Source organism: Pinus tabuliformis, chromosome 8 (genome assembly GCF_031772625.1).
Source record: "Pinus tabuliformis cultivar Carrire ecotype Pingquan chromosome 8, CPIR1, whole genome shotgun sequence".
NCBI classification, from domain to species: domain Eukaryota; kingdom Viridiplantae; phylum Streptophyta; class Pinopsida; order Pinales; family Pinaceae; genus Pinus; species Pinus tabuliformis.
This window is the reverse complement of record NC_142294.1, coordinates 1,322,601,416-1,322,617,831: the sequence shown is the minus strand read 5'-3', so window position 1 is coordinate 1,322,617,831 and position 16,416 is coordinate 1,322,601,416. Positions and strand designations below refer to the sequence as shown.

At 38.0% G+C, this 16,416-nt stretch overlaps 1 pseudogene; it reads left to right on the top strand.

Moving 5' to 3' along the window:
* The window catches only part of LOC149240351 (mitogen-activated protein kinase homolog D5-like), a 116,127-nt pseudogene extending 99,711 nt beyond the window's left edge, over positions 1-16,416 (top strand).

Below are 16,416 nucleotides of genomic sequence, written 5' to 3'. Positions count from 1 at the left end.
TGCTCACATTTCCTCTACAAGTCCCATTTCCCCTTTAAAAGCCTAAGGTTTCTACACTTAGCGCTTTCTTCATCAATTTCATATTAATTTCTAACTTATTTTATAAATCCCTTGTTATTTTCCCTTCCCCTTACTAAAATATGCTAAATAGCTCCTCTATGTATATATCCCCTCCCTCTGGTTGAAAAATAACCATAAGTATGTTTGGGAATTGCTAAGTTTACCCGAAACTTGGCAAGAACCCTCTTTTTCTCCTTAACCATCTTCCAAATGCATTTGGACTTCTTCCATTGCATAAAATCCCTCCTTTCACCTATAAAAACCCTCCATTATCCATGTTGCTACCTTTTCCAAGGCATAAACCCCCTTCTTTGGCCTTCAACCCTTCTCAAAATACATAAAAAATCCATTCAAATGCCTTAGGACTCCTTCCAAGGCATGAAATTCCTCTTTTTTGGTTATCGGACCCCTTCTGAGGCCTCAAGAATCCCTCGTTTCGCTTCAAAAGCCCTTCTCCGATCAGAGAATCCCTCACCGATCATGTATATTCCTTCTCCGATCAATTAAAAAGGTTCTAGGCATTGGACCCTCCCTCCGATTGCTTCTCTCCCCCTCTGATGCGATATCGCTGGCGGAGGTGGCATTAACAGTGTTGGCCCTTTTTTATGCATGCCCTGATTACAATGCTCCCGATGCGATTTTGCTGATTGGCGGTCGCAAGTGTTTGATGCCCATATATATATCACCCCCCGATCACCGATGTGCCGACTTACCGAGGGCCGTTGGATCGGGCCCTTAGATCAACGGTTCATATTTAGTCGCATCGCAGCCCACATAAAGCTCCGACTGGCCGGAGCCGAAAAATTATAAAGAACAGTTTAAAGGGATTTCGGGTCCGCGGGGTATATCGCATGTCGGAGGCCATGTGGTTTGGGATCCACCGATCTGCCGATTGCCGATTTAGTGCCAGCCATTGGATCTGCCTTCGCGCGATCCAACGGCCAGGATTGAATCTTTGCTACAGTGTCGCTCCTACTCCAAATTTTTGCGATTTTTGCACGTAAAGTGTTTTTTGCCTTGTAAAAGAAAAAGGACCATTTTTTCATGTTTTCAAATCTGCGCCCGCGTGCACTCCAGTTCAAAGGAAGCTTAGTCATTCCTTCGCCATTTTTGATCGCTCCAGCCCACTTTTGCTCCAGAAAGCCAGTGTCAGCCCAACACAGTTATCAGGTGGCATTCCTCCACCATTATTTGGTAGGATTTCTTCATGTATGTTCATATTCGGTCGGCCAGCACCGATAGCATTCTAGAGGTCACAGAAAGCATTTGCAGCAGTTATTTTTGCCTTGAAAGGGAAGAAAAGGGGCGATTTGACAGTTTCAAGCATATCAAGGGAGAGAAAGTGGCCCGATTCAAGTGTTAAAGAGTATCAGAGGAAAGATAAAGCCCAGATTCAATTAAAGAGTATCAGTGAAGCAGCAAAGAGTATCAGATCGGCAATATCAAAGCAGGTGAACATTAAAGGCCTCCATCCAAGTCAAAGAAGTAGTAAAGGCCCATTTAAAGCTCACCAGATCAAAGTTAATGCACATAAGGCCACCTAAGGGCGGTGCTGCAGAAACCAAAGCAGAGTTATGGCTAAATGAACAACACAGGGCCATAAGGACAGATTTCAACTCATTTTTGAGGCGGTTGCCCAAGCGCAGTAGTTAGATAGATATTTTATGCATTAATTTCAGGATAAGATTAGATTAAAGAACTCATTTCCCTCAGATCTGTTTAAGATCTGCTGTAATAGATATTTTTGGATACTTTCTCTATATAAACCACCCTAATTCATTGTTTAAAGGGTTGACCTCTTTCTGGACTTGCACTGTATACTTCGAGAGATTTAATGAACAGAGATTGCTGGAATACCTTGTGTCTGGACTGCTTGATGTGGATTTGATGGCTGAAGAGTAGATTGCAGAATTTCTAATGCTTTCTTCATGGAACAATAAGTCTTTCTCCCTTGTTTTTAGTTTCTATGTATGCTATATCATCTATATGTCATGATCTAAATTGCAGGAAGAAAGAATAGTTCAGATATTGCTTATTTGTACTTTGTTCTCAATTCCTGTTATTTCTCCATGTTTTCCTCTGAACTAGTCCTAAATATGAATAATTCTTGCTCATACTTAGACTAGTTCTTTCATATATGACCGTTATTTAGGAAACCTTGATTGCTCCTATGTAATGTTCACTCACCTTCCCTCTGTTGGCATAATGAGAGCTGCTTAGCTAGCTTTCATCCCCTGACATCCATTTCATCCTTATTTCAGCTTTGATATTGTTCCTTGTTTAAACTATTATGCTCTGTAGTTCCTCTTGTGACCAAGAAAATGCACCAGCAGCCCTAATCCTTGACTCCATGCCCAATGGTCTTAACTCCTCACACTATGGAGGCCAAATCTATCTGAAAACATCATCCCTCCCACCAAAACTTAAACAAAACCCAAGAGCATCACATCTAGCCTAAAATCAACCCAAAACAAAGCTAAATTATAAAGAGAGAGCCCTCTCTGACTGCAGGTAGGCTAGGAATTGCAGTCCAAAGATTGGTTTGTGGTTACCTCGGCCGTATCCCTTAAGGAGCCAAGGGACAACCTGAGTGATAACATAAGGCAAGGAGGAGTGTGAGGATTAAGACTGGCAGACCCCAGCCTCCATCAAAAGAGCCAATCACAATTATAGATACCCCTACCGCACCAAAGGAGAGGTCCCCCTCCAAGGAATCCATCACTTATGAGCGGGGAAGCCCGAAGATATCCACATGGAAGGAAAGGATGGAGAAATTAAACACAGAGGCCTCTCTACAGGATGCCGAGGCTGCTCTACAGGAAACTTTGACTAGTTTGAAAGAGACTGAATAGATGGAGGAAAGAGCAGCCAAGTCACCACAGGAGGAGGAGAAGGCAATTACCATTATGGAACCAAGCCCCCAGCCCAGCCTGGGCTCTTATTATAACTTCTTAGAGGCCGGGAAAATCATTCCTCAAAAATTCACAGTGCCACTTTTCCTAGCACTAGGGGAAGAAAGAGTACGGACCCACACTTGGATGAAGATCGCTAAATCCAAGGGGGTGGTAGATATAGGCCCTCTAGAGGAAAAGCTCAAGGAGACCCAAAGAGAGTTGGCAAGAGTACAACATGTGGAAAGCTCCCAACAGGCTAAGCTACGGGAAGAGAATGAGCTGCTTAGACAACAACTACAGCTACAAGGACAGAGGAAAGGAGAGGACACAACAGCCAAGGACACCACAGAAGAGCCTCAGGGAAGATAAGGAATGCAAGCTGAATTTGAGGCACTAAACTGGCAACTACAGGAAAGGGAATTGCAAGCAGGCCTAGAGATACAATCTCTAAAACAACAGATGCAAAAAAAGGAGACATAACTGGCCTGCATGGCCACTTGGGCAACGGAAGCTCTGCAATGTAGGTAGCCGGCCAAATCCTATGGCCTATACCTTAGGGATCAGTGGTTGCAATTCCAAATTAGCACGTTGGCACAGAGGGGTATCTCCCAGATCCAAAACCCCCAGCAGTTCATAGACTTATGTAACAACAGTTCATCGAAAGACAAGGCCAAGCTATCAAAGTTCTACCTTCATAATCTGGCCCTTCCAAATATAACCTCATGGGACCCCAAAACAACAGTAGGGGACATGCAGTTGATGGCGATGACCTCATGGCTAAACCATGAAGAAAAGAGAGCAGCAGAGGTCATAAATGTCATGGACAGAGAATTACAAGAACCACTGCTGATTAGAGCAGAGCCAGGGGACCCCAAAACATTGATATCCGCCCACCGGCACCTAGCAACCAACTCTCAGGCTCTGTTACAGTACATGGATCGGCAGGCTCAGGCCATAGCACACTTCGAGGATATGGAGCAACTATTGGGGGACAATTGCATTCATTCTTGCACCCGTAGGTGGAACACATTGTCCCACAGCCTCAAAATCAGGGAATACCACACTCCAACTAGAATGAGGGAGGCCTTGGCACGAGTGCCTCTCTACAAAAAGTCTATGCATAATCTCCAGGCCAGCTGGATAGGCTTCAAGTTAAGTCCCCCTTTGCTTTTGCGATTGTTAGAAGGAGGCACAGAAGAAGAAGAGCATAAGCAGTGGGAAGAGGTAGAAAGGAAGGCAGGATTCCATGACAGTGCAGAGGACACTACTTCAAAAGCCTAGGACATGAGGGAGGCGATCAAAGTAATTAAGGATGAGGAGCTGGACTAGTTGCTCGAGGATGAGCAACCCTTTTAGCAGGGGGGTGATGATGAGCCCCAAATTGGGTAACTTATTGGGCTCATTTTGCCTAGTTATCCTTGTTCAGTCCTTGTTCAATCCTCCATTTTTCATAGCTTATGCATTATTTTTTAGTATGTTTATGTCATTTGTACGAATAAGGGTGGTCACTCTTCCTAGGTGGTTAACACGTGCTTATTTCAATTTTTTTGACACATGTTGGAGCAAAACTGAGCAACCATGGACTAGAAGACAACAAAGATTGAGGTGAGGATTCGTAGGGGGGGTTGTCTATGACATTAAATAGCCCTTCCTCGGTATCTTCAACCCCAAACTCCAAGCCCACAGCCACCAAAACCGGATCTTGAAGGCAGCCAAGCAGATTTTGGAGAAGGGACTGTTTACTAACAGTTGGACAGCCAAGTCCCCAAATTTAGGAGGCCTTCTAGGGCCCTCGTGGTGTGTAAATGATAAGGCCTCAGCCTTCGAAAAGGACTTTTGGAAACCATTACATATTTTTCACTACAGTGCTGTCAACTTTAGCTCGTTTTCTTGTAGCAATTTTGGCATAACTCTTGACTGATGACTTTTTTTGATAATGATAAGCAGTCCTATTTCATATCAACTCTGAGCTTTCTATAGGAGCCGTAGCTCTCAGGGTTGGGCCCAACCTAAGAGCCTAGGGCCTCCTTTATGTACTATTATCTTTCCTTTGAGCATCATTGTTTTCCTTTTGTGAATTTGCAAACGTATTTCTGTTAGGTAGATTAAGTTGTGTTGATTAACTAGGTCATTGTTTATGAATAGAATGCTTCAGATGTTTAGAATAGATTGGTAGGATAATAATAGAAAAAATCTCCAAAAAAGGGTCAACAAAAACTTTTGGTTTCACCTCTTCCTTGTTGGATCAGGGGCTAGAATTGAAGTAACCGTGCTGTCCCAAACAAAAACACTAGTTTGCTTTAACCATGCAATCCTTAGTGTATTGTTTTCATTTGCAGAATTTGGTTATGCTTTCAGATCTCTAAAATGTTTCATTGCATCTTTGATATACATGGTTCTATTCCAAATAACGCAGATTTTCATTCACTTTATTGTTAGATATATTAGATTAGCTAGGACTTTGATTACTTGCAAGACTTTGTTGATTCAGTTGAATGTATACGGTGCAGAGCATCCCTACCACTCTTTCATCCACCTAAGCTTCATCAGAGCCATCTACTCCATCTCCTAGCTAGGTTCCTCATCTCACATCTGTCCTCTTGCCCACGTAACCCTACCTTTTTGTGCAATCATTGCTTCAACCTTCCTTGAGCCAACTTAACCATCTACACCTTCTCACCACTCCATCCACCAATCCCTGGGCCACTTCAGACCCCTATCCTACCTCCATATCCATTCATGCATCTTCCCTCACTCACCCATCCTCCAAAATCAAATTTTTAAACATCCTGTAGAAACTTCTAAACATCCTGTAGAAATTCCTGAACATCCTGTAGAAATTCTGAACATCCTGTAGAACCCCTGCAGACTTCCTGTAGAAGCTCACAACTCAGGTTTCTTGATAGCCGAACTTTGTGAAACTCTCTGGAAGGGTGTTAGGGACTCCTTAGATGCTCTCTGAACCTTCCTGACCTCTTCCAAGCATTTCTCCTCCTTGATCCACCCCCGCACAGTCAAAGAACAGTGAAAGCATATGCATGATGAAACTGACGACTTAACCAAAAATACAAAAAGATGTTTTCTTTAGATAGAGGTAGTCTATACACATGTATTTTACCTTCATAGAAGTAATGGCATCCCTTCCAGTAGTTTGCATTCTCTCCTTTGCATCAGTAGGACTAGCTGGTAGAATTAGGGTTTGCTAGGGTTTGCGTTTTCCTTTAGTTTTTCAATCTCTTTTCGCAATTAGATTAGCTTCCTTCAAGTTAGCTTTCATCCATCAATTAAGAAGCTTCTTCTAAGAGCTCATAGAAGCTGGCTTAAGCTCCTAGCGGACTTGTTCCAATTGACCAAGTGACAGCTGCGGCAAGAGCTAGTACTTGTGCATATAGCACCGTCGCTTCCAAGTTTGTTACGAACTACCGGGTTGATAAAAGTAAAGACGGGAGTCCCAGGAGTTGCAACATTATTGCTGCAATACTAGAGCCCACCAAAAATACAAGATCTACTTCTACAACAAACTTTATGGAAGCTTAATCAAATTGAGCAAGATCAATGAGAACACATATAACTGAGAATGAGAAATAAATCACACATAACACAGAAGAAATAACCTGGGGAAAGCCTCAGCCTAAAACCCTAATCTTTGTATTATCATACAAGTGGAAATCTTGTTCAAGTTACAAAAATAATCAACTCTCAAGCTATCCTGCTCTCTCTGCAATCAAACAATATGGCTTACAGGCTGAATAGACATTGTATATGTCCTCCTCAAGCCCTCCAAGCCTCCTATTTCCTTGTGAAATTTTTCTTTGGGTCCAGTGATGCCACATGTGTGAATTGGCCTCATCATACTCACAAAACCTGAAGAAGTAACTATGCAATCCTCAAGGAAATAATTCCTTCTGCATGCAAGAGATATTCACAATGGAATATTCTAGAAACTGATAGTACACTGATCCTCCATCTGATCTCAACTGGGTCTTTATCTAAACTGACATGCATGAGTTGTTTATGAGAGAATATTCAGTTATCTAAAGTGAAACAGTTACATGCATGCATGCATTAACTAACTGAACTCATAATTAATTCAACAAACTATTTGAATTAATCTAACTGGACTTGACTCAGTTAACTGAGCCAACTAATTACAACTCAACCTTATCTCTTTAACTGATGGATATATTCCTCAATCAATGGAGAAGCTATTGCATGTCCCCACATAGACTTCATGTTTGATTTTCTACAACTAATTAACTCATGGTGAATTAATTAATTATTTTACAAATAACTGCTAAGATCAAATTCGAATTTTTACTTCTCTATTTTAGTTCAGGGACTAACTGAAATAGGAAGGTATCCCGAAATGCTATTTATAGTAGTACTAAATTTAACACTTCTATATTTAGCATTTCTTGTTGCTATTTTCAAAAGAATCATAGTTCCATTTCATTGAGTATGATTAACAACTAAAAATGAATGAATTATTAGTTTGTTAATATTATTCTAGAACACCTCATGGATGGTAGTAAATATTGAAAGAAAGGATTATATTGATAGATACTCACTTTTATTTGGTTGATTGAAAAGTTTAGGTTGTAGGTAGAATGGTCTAAAATATGAAAATGAGTGCAATTCTATAAGAAATATTAGGTGTTGTAACACACAAGAGCCAAACACTATGAGAAGGAATCTCATACTTATGAAATATGAAATTCTTTATGAATTAGAATTGGAATTATAAGTTGTATTATTATGAATATATCTATGTTAACTGTAAGTGTATGATACATGGTAGATGATGGCTATTGAATATGGAAACCCTTGAAGAAGGGAAATTGTTAGGACAAAGGAACCCTGTGATTGCCACATTTTATATACTAATAGTTCATGTCTAGTAGTAATTTAGTGCTCTCCTTACATGAGAAATCCATGACAAGATGGATCGCCTAAGGGATTGTTTAGTAGATAAGGGGAAATATAAGCCTACAGGGTGAGTGTATCAAGGAGGAAACTTAAAAGTTCATGTGGGATGGTGGCTAGAATCTTGTGTGTGAGTTAGAAAGGAGAATGAAAATATTTATTTCCTATGGAAGCCATTATATGGGATAGATGCATATCCATAGAGATAAGTATTAAATAAAAAATGCATACATATATTTGAATGGATGCTTACATCATGGAATTAAGAAATCTTGTGCATAAGATAAGTGCTTTTTGATAATATCTCTAATTTGTTTGCTTACTTGATTACTAATGTAGATATATGTTGGAATGTTGAAGTTTGGTGGTATACCAAGATAGTGAATAGGATGGCACTACAAATACAACTGAAGGATGAGGAAAATAAGTGTTGTTAATGAGAAGATAATATTTATGATTGTGTTATTCGAAGGGGGATATGATAGAATATCATAGTATTGGATTCAATGTCTTAAACATTTACAGTGAAAAAAATAATTGAAACATCTGCACATAACATATTTACGATGTAAGGTGTTTCCCTCAGAGACCAACTCCCCTCCTATAACACCTATACAAATGTGAATCATTGATTTTGATGTTAGACGATAGAAATAATTTCAGCCTTCAGAGTGTTTGAAATTGTTGGTTACAATTCGTTACTAAATGGCCTTAGCCATTGTTTGAGAAACTTACAAGCTTGGTTATGGCTGAAGGTTATCCTGTGCTTGCAAGCTTGGTTACAACTGAAGGTTATCATGTGCTAAGCATATTCAACGCTATCCTGAAGGGTTGTTTGTATGGTCGTAGAGCGTTTGCAGTTTCTTCACTTTCTTATTCGTCCCTCTTCTTGCTGACCATGGTTATATTCCTCTCAAAGGTATATCTCTTATTGAATATTGTTTTTTCACTGCATTGATTTTGGGTTCTAAGTTCAGGCCCCTATAGATTACGAAGAGCGAGCTTACTCTGTATCGTATTATTTGCTGCTACAGATGAGAGTTGCTTCAGAAATGGGTAAATGGATCAAATAATCCCCTACATTCTTGGAATGCCCCAATTGTGTGTAAAAGATCTGCCCAAATGATTGCAACTCATAGACTCCTCCAATTACATGTTTCGGTTTCTCAGAAGTGAAGCACAAGCCACCCTGGAAGCCGAATTTGTAATTTTTAATACCTTTTATGAGATTGATGGTCCTATAGTTGATGCACTATGAACTAGACTTCATGCCTTGTATACAATTGGCCCTCTTGTTTTACAAGTTTCCTGCTTGTCGTTGTTAGATAGGGTTTGTGTGCAGGAAATGTCTCATTCGAAACCTCCACCATGGTATTCATACAATACCTCCACCATGGTATTCCATTCATTTAGCTAGCATTTTCTTACATTCATCTCATCTCGGTTCCCCATTTTCCCTTTTTGCATAGAAAATATTACACCCAAGCTTTACACAACTCACAAGGGAAATTGTCTAATCTTGGGGACTTGTCATTGTCATTGGCCATCTTAGACAAATTAGCATGCAACTCATTTAAAGTTAAAGGTTGATTTCTCATGAAGGTTAGAGACTCAGACAACTTCTAGGGAACTACATCAATACAAGTTTCCATGGAAACCATTATTTCTTCATCTATCCTCTAGTATTGAAATACAATCTTATAATGATTGATAAGTTTCCTATCAAGTGCATGAGATTCACCTCCCACCAGCTGCATTGTTTTTTCACTGCATTGATTTTGGGTTGTACTTAGAACCCCCTCTGGATTATGAAGAGAGATCTTACTCTGTATAGTATTACTTGCTGCTACAGATGAGAGTTGATTCACAAATGGGTAAATGGATCAAATAATCCCTTGCATTCCTGGAATGCCCCAATTGCATGTAAAATATCTGCCCAAATGATTGCTACTCACATACTCCTCCAATTACATGTTTCATTCTTTCAGAAGTGAAGCACAGGCTTCCCTGGAAGCCGAATTTGTAATTCTTAATACCTTTTACGAGCTTGATGGTCCTATTCTTGATCCACTCTGGACTAGACTTCGTGCCTTGTATACGATTGGCCTCTTGTTTTGCAAATTTCCTGCTTATCGCTGCTAGACAAGGTTTGTGTGCAGGAAATGTCTCATTCGACACCTCCACCATGGTATTAATACAACACCTCCACCATGGTATTCCATTCATTTTGCTCACATTTTATTGCACTCATCTCATCTTGGTTCCCCATTTTCACTTTTTGCATAGAAAACAGAACACCCAGGCTTTACACAACTCACAATGGAAATTGTCCAACCTCGGGGACTTGTCATTGTCATTGGCCATCATAGGAAAATTAGCATGCAACTCATTTAAAGTTAAAGCTTATTTCTCATGGAGGGTAGAGACTCAGACAACTTCTAGGGAATTACATCAATACAATTTTCCATGGCAACCCTTATTTCTTCATCTATCCTCTAATATTGAAATACAAGCTTATAATGATTGAAAAGTTTCCTATCAAAAGAGAGATCTTACTCTGTATAGTATTACTTGCTGCTACAGATGAGAGTTAATTCACAAATGGGTAAATGGATCAAATAATCCCTTGCATTCCTGGAATGCCCCAATTGCATGTAAAAGATCTGCCCAAATGATTGCAACTCACATACTCCTCCAATTACATGTTTCATTTTTTCAGAAGTGAAGCACAGGCTTCCCTGGAAGCCGAATTTGTAATTCTTAATACCTTTTATGAGCTTGATGGTCCTATTCTTGATGCACTCTGGACTAGACTTCGTGCCTTGTATACGATTGGCCTCTTGTTTTGCAAAATTCCTGCTTATCGCTGCTAGACAGGGTTTGTGTGCAGGAAATGTCTCATTCGACACCTCCACCATGGTATTAATACACCTCCACCATGGTATTCCATTCATTTTGCTCACATTTTATTGCACTCATCTCATCTTGGTTCCCCATTTTCACTTTTTGCATAGACAACAGAACACCCAGGCTTTACACAACTCACAATGGAAATTGTCCAACCTCGGGGACTTGTCATTGTCATTGGCCATCATAGGAAAATTAGCATGCAACTCATTTAAAGTTAAAGCTTGTTTCTCATGGAGGGTAGAGACTCAGACAACTTCTAGGGAATTACATCAATACAATTTTCCATGGAAACCCTTATTTCTTCATCTATCCTCTAATATTGAAATACAAGCTTATAATGATTGAAAAGTTTCCTATCAAGTGCATGAGTTTGACCTTCCACCACATGCAAAGTGGGGTTTTGTTTAGAAACATCCTTAGAAGTTGATGATTGAAAAAAACCAGGAATTTTTTTTCTTGGTATTACATTCTAGTATGTCTTTGTGTGCCATAGTTTATATGAATGAGGTCCTTCAAATATTGTTTCTTAGAGGCTAATATTTGTATGTGGATGTCTATTGTAGTAATTTTTGTATCATATTTTGCGAGGATTGAAATATATACGCTCTACAAATGCCCTTCATAGGGACTTGAAGCACAAAAATCTTCTACTGAATGAAAATTTTGATCTAAAGATATGTGATTTTGGTGTGGTTTGGATTACTTCTGAAACCGACTTCATGACCGAATATGTGGTTACTAGATGGTATAGAGCTCTAGAATTGCTGTTGAATTCGTCAGATTATAGTGTAGCCATTGATGTCCAGTCAGTAGGTTGTATTTTCATGGAATTGATGAATGGACAACCCTTATTACCTAGAAGGGATCATGTGTATTAACTACATTTATTGATAGAGGTAAAGGCCATATCTTGTAATATTTTCCTACTGCAGCTTGCCCTATATAATGGTTGTATGCTTTTAAGCCTATTGAAGTTTGAGCCACGCTTCTTGTTCATATCTTGTCTTTAGTTAAGGGACATAGAGACATTTTACAGTTTTGGTTGAATGGTTGAAGATATGGCTATAATTTAAATATAATGCCAGTGCAGTGAGAAAGAATTTATTGTCTTTACAGTTTATTGGCATGCCAACTTAGGCTGATAATGCCAAAATATTTATTCGGCAACTACCACAGTATACAAGGTAGTCATTTACTTAAAAATTACCTCATGTGCATGCATTAGTAATTTATCTTTGTGAAAGAATGTCTACATTTGATCCAAATCAGAGGATCACAGGTGCACAACATTACCTCTTTTTCTCGTTGACTAGTCATTTCTTTATTGGTTTGCTAAAGTAGAACTTTTTAATTCATCCTTGTATAAGTTGGACTAATCCTTTGTGGGTTATGGTTGTTTATGGTTGATTTCTCATGGAGGTTAGAGACACGGACAACTTCTAGGGAACTACATCAAAACAAGTTTCCATGGCAACCCTTCTTTCTTCATCCATCCTGTAGTATTGAAATACGAGACTATAATGATTGATAAGTTTCCTATCAAGCGCATGAGTTTGACCTCCCGCCACCTGCAAAGTGGGGTTTTGTTCAAAAACATCCTTAGAATTTGATGCTTGAAAAAAGGCAGGAATTGTTGTTTCTTGGTATTACATTCTAGTATGCGTTTTTGTGCCATACTTTATATTAATGAGGTCCTTCAAATATTGTTTACTAGAGGCTAATGTTTGTATGTGGATTGTCTATTGCAGCACTTTTTGTATCATATTTGCGAGGATTGAAATATATACACTCTGCAAATGTCCTTCATAGGGGCTTGAAGCCCAGAAATCTTCTACTGAATGAAAATTGTGATCCGAAGATATGTGATTTTGGTCTGGCTCGGATTACTTCTGAAACTGATTTCATAATTGAATATGTGGTTACTAGATGGTATAGAGCTCTAGAATTGCTCCTAAATTCATAAGATTATACTACAACCATTGATGTCTGGTCAGTAGGTTGTATTTTCATGGAATTAATGAATAGACAACCCTTATTCCCTGGAAGGGATCATGTGCATTAGTTGCATTTATTGATAGAGGTAAAGGCCATAGCTTGTGATATTTTCCTATTGCAGCTTCCCCTGTATAATGGTTATATGTTTTTAAGCCTATTGAAGTTTGAGCCACACTTATTGTTCATATGTTGTCACTGGTTAAAGGACATAGATGCATTTTAGAGTTTCGGTTGAATGGTTGAAGATATGGCTATAATTTAAATATAATTCCAGTGCGGTGAGAAAGAATTTATTTTATTTGAAAGAATTTATTGTCTTTGCACTTGATTGGCACACCAACTGAGGTTGACCTTGGATTTGTTCAGAGTGATAATGCTAGAAGATTTATTTAGCAACTGCCATAAAATCCAAGGCATTCATTAACTCAAAAATTCCCTCATGTGCATGCATTAGCAATTCATCTTTATGAAAGAATGATGACATTTGATCCAAACCAAAGGATCACAGGAGCACAACATTACCTCTTTTTCTCGTTGACTAGTCACTTATTTATTGGTTTGCTAAAGTAAAACTTTTTAATTCATCCTTGTATAAGTTGGACTAATCCTTTGTGAATTATGGTTGTTTATGGTTGATTTCTCATGGAGGTTAGAGACTCAGATAGCTTCTAAGGAAGTACATCAATACAAGTTTCCATGGTAACCCTTCTTTCTTCATCTATCATGTAGTATTGAAATACAAGATTATAATGATTGATAAGTTTCCTATAAAGTGCATAAGTTTGACCTCCCACCACCTGCAAAGTGGGATTTTGTTCAGAAACCTCCTTAGAAGTTGATGCTTGAAGAAAGGCAGGAATTGTTGTTTCTTGGTATTACATTATAATATGTGTTTTTGTGCCATAGTTTATATGAATGAGGTCCTTCAAATATTGTTTGTTAGAGGCTAACGTTTGTAGGTGGATTGTTTATTGTAGTACTTTCTGTACCAGATTTTGTGAGAATTAAAATATATACACTCTGCAAATGTCCTTTATAGGGACTTGAAGCCCAACAATTTTCTACTGAATGAAAATTGTGATCTAAAGATATATGATTTAGGTATGGCTCAGATTACTTCTAAAGATGATTTCATGATAGAATATGTGGTTATTAGATGGTATAGAGCTCTAGAATTGCTGCTAAATTCATCAGATTATACTACAACAATTGATGTTTGGTTAGTAGGTTGTATTTTCATTGAATTGATGAACAAACAACCCTTATTCCCTGGAAGGGATCATGTGCATCGGTTGTGTTTATTGATATAGGTAAAGGCCATAGATTGTAATATTTTCATACTGCGGTTTGCCATGTATAATGGTTGTATACTTTTAATCCTATTGAAGTTTGGGCCATGCTTCTCATTCATATCTTGTCTCCGGTTAAATGACATAAAGACATTTTACAGTTTTGGTTGAATGGTTGAAGTTATGGCTATAATTTAAATATAATGCCAATGCAGTGAGAAAGCATTTATTGCCTTTGTAGTTGATTGGAATGCCAACTGAGGTTGACCTTGGATTTGTTCGAAGTGATAATGGTAGAAGATTTATTCAACAACTTTCATAGTATCCAAGGCATTCATTTACTCAAAAATTCCCTCATGTGCATGCATTATCAATTTATATTTGTGAAAGAATGCTAACATTTGATCCAAATCAGAGTATCACAGGTGCACAACATTACCTCTCTTTCTCGTTGACTGGTCATTACTTTATTGGTTTGCTAAAGAAGAACTTTTTAATTCATCCTTGTATAGGTTGGACTAATCCTTTTTGGATTATTATTGTTTATGTCACAGTATTTGACATCTAGTATCGAGGTCATTTTTTGTTCCTTGTCCCACAAACAAGGGGATATTATACACCAATTTGGTGTTTGGCTTGGTTGTGACCTTAAAATAAGAAGAAGAAGAAGAAATTGTACACTGAAGAAGGCCCTATTCTATAGATTTAAGTTCTACCCATTTAAATCCAGACAACTAGTAAAAGTTTCCTAACACATGGTAATGCAGATCCAATTCTGAGAAAAGTAGATGAATATCTTATTTTGATATCCTTTGCAGAAATTTTTTAGCTTCTTTTATTTTTTATGACAATGAAAGTTGTTTGTTCTTTTTGATGGGAGTACAATTGATTTTATAGGTCCAGTTGGTTAAACAAATATGTTTGTTTGTTTTGGAACATTGGAAGAGGCACTTCCCATCTGTGCCTGGGAAATCCACATGATATTAGTGATGAACCCACTTGTGCCATGCCATTCAGCATTGATTTTGAGCAGCACACCTTAAAAAAGGATCAGATCAAAGAGTTTATCTATATAGAGAGACTATGGTTTTTAAACCATAGTATGGACAACAAAGTAACATTTTGTGCTGGCATTGGTTACAACTTGGAAAAATGAAAGCTGGGCTATGTTCTTGTTTGTATCAGTCATAATGTTATAAATATTTATTGAGTTTATGGAGAAATGTAAATATGTGTATTAAAATCACTCCATGTTACAACTTTGAAAATTGAAAGCTGGTTATAAATATTTATTGATTTTAGGGAGAAATGTAAATATGTGTATTAAAAGCACATTTGAGTGCAAGGCAAGTTGTAAGGGAGATAATGATTGAAGGGGTGTAAAGCATTTATATTTGAGTATGTCAACATGATATGCTACAACTTGGCGAGATGCATTGTGCATGTATGAGTCACAAACTTGAACACTGTGATAACTGTATTATGCTTTATTCTTCTTTATTTTCAAACTTCAAGGGGTTGTATGAATATAATTTTTGTTAGAATTTAAGTGAAGAAAAGTTGAGTATGGATGTTTGCCACTATATATGATCAATTTCTGTCAAATTCTCCTTTGAGATAAGTGATGAACTTGGACCTTTGGCTATTGTGTACTAATATGAATTAAATAAATTTCTTCTTTCTTCCCCAATCTCGTCGGTTTTTGGTTTTCAGCTTTTAATTGTCTGGTTTATCTACAATAGCTTTTTCTCCATTGCACTTGAAATAAAATATTATGTTTTACAACACCATTTTGGTGTCTGGCATGGATGTGAACTTAAAATAAGAAAAAATAATATGTACAGTAAAGAAGGCCCTATTTTATAGATTTAAGTTCTACCCATTTAAATCCAGGCAACTTTTAGTACTTGTGTCTCTGAGGAAACACCCACTTAAATTATACCATTTAAATAGAGGCCAAAATCTAGCACATGAGAAAAGTTTCCCACCACTCGTAATGCAAATCCAATTATGACAGAATAGATGAATATCTTCTTTTGATATCCTTCATAGAAAATATTTAGTTTCTTTTATTTTTTATGGCAATAAAAGTTGTTTGTTCTTTTGGATGGGAGTGCAATTTATTTTCTAGGTTAATTGGTTAAGCAAACATGTTTGTTGGTTTTCGAACAATGGAAGAGGCACTTTCCCATCCATACGTGGAAAATCTACATGATGTCAGTGATGAACCCACTTGTGCCATGTCATGCAACTTTGATTTTGAGTACCACACCTTAACAAAGGACCTGATGAAAGAGATGATCTATAGAGAGGCTCTAGTTTTTAATCCAAAGTATGCAGAATAA